Source organism: Mandrillus leucophaeus, unplaced genomic scaffold (genome assembly GCF_000951045.1).
Source record: "Mandrillus leucophaeus isolate KB7577 unplaced genomic scaffold, Mleu.le_1.0 Scaffold356, whole genome shotgun sequence".
Taxonomy (NCBI): domain Eukaryota; kingdom Metazoa; phylum Chordata; class Mammalia; order Primates; family Cercopithecidae; genus Mandrillus; species Mandrillus leucophaeus.
This window is the reverse complement of record NW_012103765.1, coordinates 2261638-2270432: the sequence shown is the minus strand read 5'-3', so window position 1 is coordinate 2270432 and position 8795 is coordinate 2261638. Positions and strand designations below refer to the sequence as shown.

General features: G+C 45.1%; 1 pseudogene across 1 annotated transcript; it reads right to left on the bottom strand.

Moving 5' to 3' along the window:
• Positions 1-1067: 1067 nt before the first annotated feature.
• LOC105546355 lies at positions 1068-2087 on the bottom strand (annotated as a pseudogene). The gene has a single exon (XR_001007079.1). The product of XR_001007079.1 is annotated as an FUN14 domain-containing protein 2 pseudogene (transcript).
• Between the last annotated feature and the right edge of the window lie 6708 nt (positions 2088-8795).

The window sequence follows — 8795 nt, the reverse complement described above, 5'->3', positions numbered from 1 at the left end:
CAAGTTTCACTATCCTTCATTTTTCAGATAAGGAACCAGAGGCCCAGAGAGGTTTTCTGGATTGTTCATGGCCCCTCCCACTGATAACTGGCCAAACTGGGATGGAACACAGACCTTTGAACCCTGAAACCAGTCAGCTTCCATCCCTTGGTCTCTACTGTTTCTTTCCAAGAGTAGTTCTTACATTTCTCAGAATGCAAGAAAGAAGAGTCCAGTGTCAGAGACAGATTCTGTTATCTGGGTTTTGTTCTCTGGACTGTGGTCAGTCTTGGCTGGAGGAGGTACTCCTGGCCTCTCTGGTACCCTGGTTAGGCTCAAAACCTCTTACACAGATCATCTTCTGGGGCTGAGTTCTCAGGGCCACAGAACCTTAAGGAATGTATTCATATCTCATGTCCCACCTTCTGGCAGATCCCTGCAGTCCTCTAATGGGCTTTGGTCAATCAATCCCAGGGCCATGGTTGAGAAATTTTTGATGGATAGACTGTGGTGCTCCAATTGAGGGAGTCCCTACCCAGTAATATCTATAACTATTCACTGCAGCAGTGCCTGAAACTCTCACAACACTGTGGAATTCAGGTTGAGTCAACAGAACCCTTGTCAAAGTAGCAGGGTTGCCAGGGAGGGGTAACACAGGAGTGACTTTCAATCTTCATTTGATGCCTTAGCACACATGCAGAGCATCCTGACTCTCAGAGTGGAAGGTACTTCCTAGGAAGTCAAATGATCAGGTTAAAGTAGATCAGTTGCCCAGAGAGAAGTTGAGGGAGAAGAACACAGGTAGGGATAGGTATGTTTTAAAGGGGTAGAAGGGGTCAGGGAAGCCAAAGTATGAGGTTCTGCTCATGTGGGCAACAGAGAAGTGTTGCCTTGTTTAGCAAAAGGGTACAGAATGAGAGCCCTGGGCATTAGGGGTTCAGAAACAGGGGGCACCTGGGGTAAGGGTAAAAAATATGTAAGGGTCACCCAAGGTTATCCTTCACAGTTTTGCTTCAGATCATCCCTTACCTTGATCTGCCCTGACCACATTTGTCCATCCATTTTGCAAGTGTGACACCCCAATTTTTCATCTTTTTATTTTTATTTTTTAATGCTTAAAGGCAATTGTATTCAGTTCCTTTCCATGCAGCACATAATAAGGTAATCCATGTGCTTATTTCTTTTTCAAATCAACAGTTTGGGACAACCTTTCAGGATCCACTCATCCTCCACAGTCAGCCATCTTGCAATGTGTTCTCCTAAGTGTCTTGCATGGAGGTAGAAGAACCTTCTTGCTGACCTACAGACTGACCAAGTAGGGGGTGTACTGGAAGGAGAGCTAAGGACTATTGTCTCTTCTGCAACCATCAAGCTTATGGTGCCACATTAACTTGTACCAACAGATGCTTATAGAAGCCACTTGGATTTGCCACAGCAGGGAGGAAGGCATGGGAGAAGAGGAGGAGGGACTCAGTGTCCTATGATGGAGTATAGAGGCTGCTGGCTGGAAAAAACCAGGAACAATGAAAATGAGGTTATCTTCCTCAGGATGCCATGCCAAGCAGAAAGCCCCCGAAAAATCCCCCAGTCACTAGAAGATTCTTCTTCACAAATGACACCACCTCCTCAGCTTTGCTCCTGACCTCGGTAGGTATCTGATTGCTCTTACGGATCTTCAGCTGCTCTTTGGCTTTCTTCATGTCCTTCTCCACTCGTTGCCAATCAACTTTGATGTACCCAGAATGGTTTGCAAGTTGAAGGAGAAAAAATCCACCTCCCACAGCTGTTGCAGCCAACTTTCCAACCTTCTGGAATATGAAACCCGTGCACCATCCAGTGACACCTCCAATGAACAGCTGGGTTGCCACGCTATACTTTTCGGCTGAAAGTCCACATTCTGGCCCGAACAGCTTACGCCACCATGGCTGCTGCTTAGCAAATTCTGCAAGGTCCACTGACTCAATATCTCCCTCAAAGTTTCCTTCACTGGACGCGGCCATTTTGGTGAGCTAGTCTCACAGGGACACACGCAGGGGATCTGCGCGGTATGCCACGGAGTGGCAGGCTGTTGTGACCACCACTTGGCTTCCTGCACGTGGGGTAGATGTTTCCACCTGGCTTCCTGCACGTGGGGTAGATGTTTCCACCTGGCTTCCTGCACGTGGGGCAGATGTTTCCATTCCCACCGCGGCCGCGGAAGAGGGCGGGCCTGGCGCGCTGCGACCGCTTCCTGTCTTGGCAAGCGGCTGCGTCACAAAGTTCAGCGGGGCGGCGTCACAAGCCCCGCAGCCCCACCCAACAGATGCCATCCTGTTTTGTTTGTTTGTTTTTTTTTTGTTTTTTTTTAGAAGCAGTGTGGAATGGTGGAAAGAGCAACGAATGGACCACATGTCCAAGGATAAGACCTGAGTCTCTGTTTTCTCATCTATAGAATAAGAAAAATACAGTATTATTGTGAGGATCCCATAAAATTATGTGTGTGAAATATTTTGTAAATTGCAAGACTTCTAGGCAAATGTCCAGGTGAATTATCTTGGAAAACACTTCCCTTCACACTGTCAACAGTCCCCTCTTTTGAGACTCAGTCAAAGATTTTTGTAGTATATTTGGGGAAACCTGTAGCCTCTCTGGATTTTGCAAAACCTGAGTGAGAAATTACTTCACCAGGCCTAGCATTTACTTTTTCTCTTGGACTTACCTGAAAAGAGCTGTCCGAAGTGTCATCTGTGGGAAGGTAAAGAAAAGAGGGGAATATGCTTCAGGAGGCAGATGGGGCTGGGGTGTCGACCCTTCAAACATGAAAAAACTGTGCTGCCTGGGACCTTTTGTGTGGTGCTTTCTCAGCCTGCAACAAAAAGTGTTCCCAATTTGTAGGGTCTGGAATGGCAGGGGTTGTTGCCTGGGAACCCTCTGCAAATATCAAACCCATTATTGGGCTGAGGAAGGCATGGTTCTAATTGAATTTTTCCTCCCACCTTCTGTTCTGCAGCTGTAACAGGATTGCTTGTGCCATTGTGGCCTTTTTACCAGGGCTGGACTGGAAAAAGCAAATTTTATCCAATGCAATATATGAACAGGAATTAAGTCTGAACTTTTGAAGTATATAGTTTATGTCCTGGTATCTTCTTGCTGCTGGAATTTATTGTGCCCATCTTAAGGATAACATAACAGCAAGTCTTCATCTAAGTAAAAAGGAAAAGGGAGAAAGGCAGAGAGAGAAATGGGCAGAAACTTTGAAGGGTGCATCTCACTTTCCTTGTAACTCTATAAATGAGTTCCAGTTCTCTTTCATCTTAAAGCCTGTCCCCTTCAGCCCCTGCAAAACCCTTTTTTGACACTGAATTATTTCCCTCTTCCTATGGTTAAGCTGCTCAAAAATAATCTCTATTCATCATCTCCACCTCTTTACTGCACATAACTTGCCCACCTACTCTGTCTGCCTTCTGCCTTGCCCAGTTCACTGGCCTTGCCCTCCTGATATCACAATTGATCTCTCAGTTATAATCCTTTTCCTCTCTCTGGCCCCACTTCTGCTACTTTATTTCAGGCCACTGTCGTCTCATGGCTGAATTACTTCAACGGCTTTCTAATGGGTCCTCTTGTCTCCTATGTTGCCCCGCATTAATCCATTCTTTTTACTGCTTCCAAAGGGATGCTCAAAGGCACTTCGAGGCTGTCAGGATGCTCCAAATCCCCCAGCCTGGCTTACTAAGCCATTTGAAGTGGCCAGTGCCCACCTGTGGTCTTATGGCCTGCCCAGCCCTTCTGGTGTCCTGCCCTCCAGCCATACTGATCTGTTTGCAATTTCCCTAAGCTCGGCTGTTGCTCTTCTCAGGATCTTTACGCTGATTGCCTTCTCTGTCACAAATGCCCTCTGCCTTTGCTGGACTGATTCCTATTCATCTGTCCTGCCTCAGCACAGCCTCCCTTGTCTCCTGGAAGCCCTCTCGAGTCTGGGGAGTCTTGATCTTGGGTCCTTCCCATGTTCCCTTCCAGCACCATGTTTTCCACATTCTTTCCCACTGTGTTTTTCTCTTCTCTTGACCATCTCCCTTTCTAGAGACTGGACACCTGAAGGCCTCGGAGGCAGGGACTAACATTAGGATTCATGCATAAGTGATATATTAAGGAAGGGCTCCTGTGGAGCCTGGTAAGGAGTAGAGGTGCAGGACAGTGGAAGGGAGGAAACCCAGCAAGAGGGCGTCCTCAGGCAACATCCTGGGGGCAGTAGCTACAGCCTGACCCTGAAGGGAAGCTTTGGAATATAAGTTACACCTTGGAATTGCCCATGGAAGGCCAGGGAGATGGACTGTAGTATCCCAATACCTATGGTTACTGGTCAAGGGCTGCCCTGGGGGAAGTAAATTCCTAGGATTCCAGCTCTTCTATGTGTGAGTGTGTATGGACAAGCTTCTGAGTAGCTGGAGGGGTGTCCTTACTGCTGAGGTATACCGAAGGTGGGTGGTGTGCAAAAATGGCAGAAAGTGAACCCCGGGGTCCTGGGTGGAGCATTGATGTTATCATTAGAGTCCTGATCTTTGCATTGCTTGTCCCGGTGCCTGCAATGCCTGGCACATAGAAGATGTGTGGCAATTTGTTTTTTACATAAATGGATAACAGATTTCCTTTCTCAACTCAATTACTTGTTTGTGGATTTTCTTTTCTTTTCTTTTTTTTTTTTTTTGAGGTGGAGTTTCGGTCTTGTTGCCCAGAGTGGAGTGCAATGGTGCGATCTTGGCTCACTGCAACTTCTGCCTCCTAGGTTCAAGCGATTCTCCTGCCTCAGCCTCTCAAGTAGCTGGGACTACAGGTAGGCGCCACCATACCCAACTCATTTTGTATTTTTAGTAGAGATGGGGTTTCGCCATGTTGGCCACGCTGGTCTTGAGCTCTTGCCCTCAGGTGATTCACCTACCTCGGCCTCCCAAAGTGCTGGGATTACAGGCTTGAGCCACTGCGCTTGGCCTGTTTGTGATATTTTACACTGTTCAAGTCTCCCTCCTTGAAAATCCCCATTCCCTTGGCTTTGAACCTCACACTTGGTCCCTTTCTCCATGCTGCTTCCTTTCTTGGCTCACTGTCCCTGCTTCATTTTTTGCATGGCATTCCCAGGGGTTCTGTCCTCAGCCACCGTCTCAGTTTACTCACTGTGAATGGTCTTGACTGTATTTATGTGTAGATTAAGTGTGGTCTATATGCCCAATTCATAATTCCTCCATTCACTTATTCATTCATTTAACAAGTGTTTCTGAGAACCTGGAATGTGCCCACCACTATTCTAGGTTCTGGGGATGTAACACTGAACAGATCATACTAAGATTGCTGCTTTCATAGGGCTTGCAGTCTGGTAGCTGGGTGGGAATGGGGGAAGACAATATGCAATAATCAAAATAAGAAAATTATGTAGTACATTGTAAGAAAAATGGTAATGCAAAGCAGGATGGGCAGTATTGGAAGGACTGCATACATCTCGGGCAGGGGGATATTGCAAGTGTAGATAGGGCGGTCTGGGTAGACCTCATCGAGAAGACGGCAGTTGAGTACTCTGAAGGAGCCAAGGGGGTAAACTGTGCAGTTCCATGTGGGGAGAACATCCACGTGGAGGGAACTACAGTGCAAATTCCTTGAGTTGTATTCTTGACATGTTCAAGGACATGACAAGGAAGCGTGTGGTTAGAACAGAGTAATTCTGAGGAGGAAAAGTAGGAAATAAGATCAAATGGAAATGTGGGGTGAGAAGATTATGTTAGGGTCCTATGAGCTGTGACAAGGACTTTGGCTGTTGCTCATAGTGACAGGGAAGCATTGCTGGGCTTTGGGAAGAGGTGTTACCCATCTGACTTACATCTCCCACCTCCAGACTGGTATATTCGATTGCTTTTTGGAGACCCCGTGGGCAGCTCAAGTTAAATACTCAGTCTTCATTATTTGCAAATTTTGCAGTTGGAATGTGCCTACTAGGTAAAATTTATTTGTAATCCCCAAATCAATATATAAGATGCTTTTGTGGTCATTTGTGGCCATGCATAGAGTGAGAAAAGCTGGAATCACCTGATAGCACATTCACAGCTGAGGCTGAACAAAGTAATGCTCTGACTTTGCGTTTCAGCTCTCACACTGTAAGTAAGTGCTCTTTTTGCGGTCCATTGAGTGCCACATTTTTTTTTTTTTGCATTTTTATGCTTTTCCTTGGTTATTTCACTGTTTAAAATGGCCCCCAATCATAGTGCTGAAGTGCTATCTAGTGTTTCTAAGCACTAGGATGCCGTGATGTGCCTTATGGAGAAAATACATATGTTAGATAAGCTTCATTCAGGCATGAGCTATAGTGAGGCTGGCTGTGAATTCAATGTTAATGAATCAACAGTCTATATTAAACAAGATGCCTTTAAACAAAAACACACATAACACAGTGTTATGTATTGATGAACTGATGGAAAATATTTTGACTAGAGGCTTCTCAGAACCTACCCCTGTATTTCCTTCAGGAGCAATGGTTCAGTATTCACAATGCAGCATTCACAGTGACTATAGAATATAGTTACTGTAAATAACAAGAATCAACTCTGTTTGTAATACACTGAACTCCTTGTCTTTCTTCCAGACAGGATTCTCCTTTCGTATTATTAATCTTGACAATTTTAGCTCTACCATTCACTGACTCACCCCAGCCAGATAGAAACTTCCTTACTCCTCACATCAAACAAGTTTGAAGCTCCCCCTCAAACATCCTCTTCTCTCCATTCCCATTGTCACAGCCTTAGTTAGATCTTCATCTTTTGCTAGGACTAATATGTCAACCTCCTAACTGATCTCTCTGTCTCTGATCTGGCCCCCTCTGATCTCTCCTTCATTCATCTCCTAGAGACACCCTTCTGAAATGCAGCTCTGATCACATTATTTCCATGCACAAGCCCTTCAGGGAGTTCTCTTTTTGCCAATAGCAGTGATCTGATCTGGTACTCATTGCTAGATACCTACTGAATATCCACCTCCCAACTTTTTTCAGGTGGTAGTGTGCCCCATTCACTTCCTCAGACTCCTTTACAGCATATGGCCCAATACTCACCAACAAGTTATATGCAGAAATTACTGCGTGCAGCTGATAGGAAGTGCTTTAAAGAGGATAGACTTGACTGGCATTAACCTTTTGTCCTTTATCCTTCTTTCTTTTCCCTGGGATATGATTTTGATGTGGCAGCCATCTTGCTGGTCGTGAGAATAGAAGAAAAACACAAAGGATGGTATTTCATTTGTTTATTGCAGTGCAACAAATCATCAAAAACTTAGTGGTTTGAAGCAACAACCATTTATTTCCTCACAATTCTGCCTTCTGAATTGGGCTAAGCTGAGTGGTTCTTCTGCAAGTCTTGCCATAGGGTCATCTATGTGGCTGGTCCTGGATGGCTTCAATCATATGTATGGTGCCTCATTTTCCATCTGGTTTCTCCTTCTCTAGGAGACTAGGACATCCTTACATGATTGTTTCAGGGCAGAAAAGTGAGGGCAGATGTTGCAAGACTTCTTGAGGATATGGCTCAGAAATCACAGAAAGAAACTCTGCCATATTCTCTTGGTCAAAACAAGTCACATGACCAACTCAGATTAATGGACCTGTGTTCTAGGATGGAAGCCATGGTAATGGGCATCTTTGCAACCAGTCTGTCATAGAGCACAAAATCAGAATGGAAAGAGCCTGGATCCCCATGGTTACTGTGAGTCATAAAGCCAGTGCTGGACTTATTTTTATATAAGAACTGTAAATCTTATATGTGTAGCTTCCAGAGAGGTTGTTTTTGTCACATGGAGCTGGCAGTAATGGTGCCGGCCTTGGAGGTTGAGAAGAGAAGGGACAGATAGAAGGTAAAATATTTAGGAGGCAGAATTCGCAGAATCCAGACATCCCCTGATAGTATTTTGAGAATTTTCCATAGACACCCTGTGTTAGTCTGTTTTGCATTGCTGTAAAGGAATACTGGAAACTGAGTAATTTATAAAGAAAGGAGGTTTATTTTGGCTCATGATTTTGCAGACCATTCAAGAAGTGTGATGCTGGCATCTGCTTCTGTTGAGGGCCTCAGGGAACTTTTACTCATGGCTGAAGGCAGAAGGGGAACAGGCATGTCACATGGTGAGAGATAGAGTGAGAGAGAGAAAGAGATAGAGAGGTAGGGAGAAGGAAGGGAGGTGTCACACTCTTAAACAATCAGCTCTTGCATGAACTACCAGAGCCAGACTCACTCATTACTATGGGGATGGCACTAAGTCATCAAGATCTGCCTCCATGACCCAACACCTCCCACCATGTCCCACCTCCAACATTGGGGACCACATTTCAACATGAGACTCAAATATCCAAACCGTATCACATCCCCAAGTTTATTCCTGATTACCAGTTTCAAGCTGAACACATTTCTAACTGGTAAAAGTCATTTCTAACTATGATGTTTTGTACCCTGGTGCTTCCCATCAGTTGTTGAGATCCCATGGGTAATTATTACCACAAAGATGCCAAAACTTATTAATGGTTCATAGCACTTAAAAAATAGGGTATATTCGCACTTTGGGAGACTGAGGTGGGTGGATCACCTGGGGTCAGGAGTTCGAGACCAGCCTGGCCAACATGATGAAACCCCATCTCTACTAAAAATACAAAAAATTAGCTGGGCGTGATGGTGGGCACCTGTAATCCCAGCTACTTGGGAGACTGAGGGAGGAGAATCGCTTTATTTATTTATTTATTTTTTTTAATTTTTTTTTTTTTTGAGAGGGAGTCTAGCGCTGTCGCCCAGGCTGGAGTGCAGTGGCCGGATCTC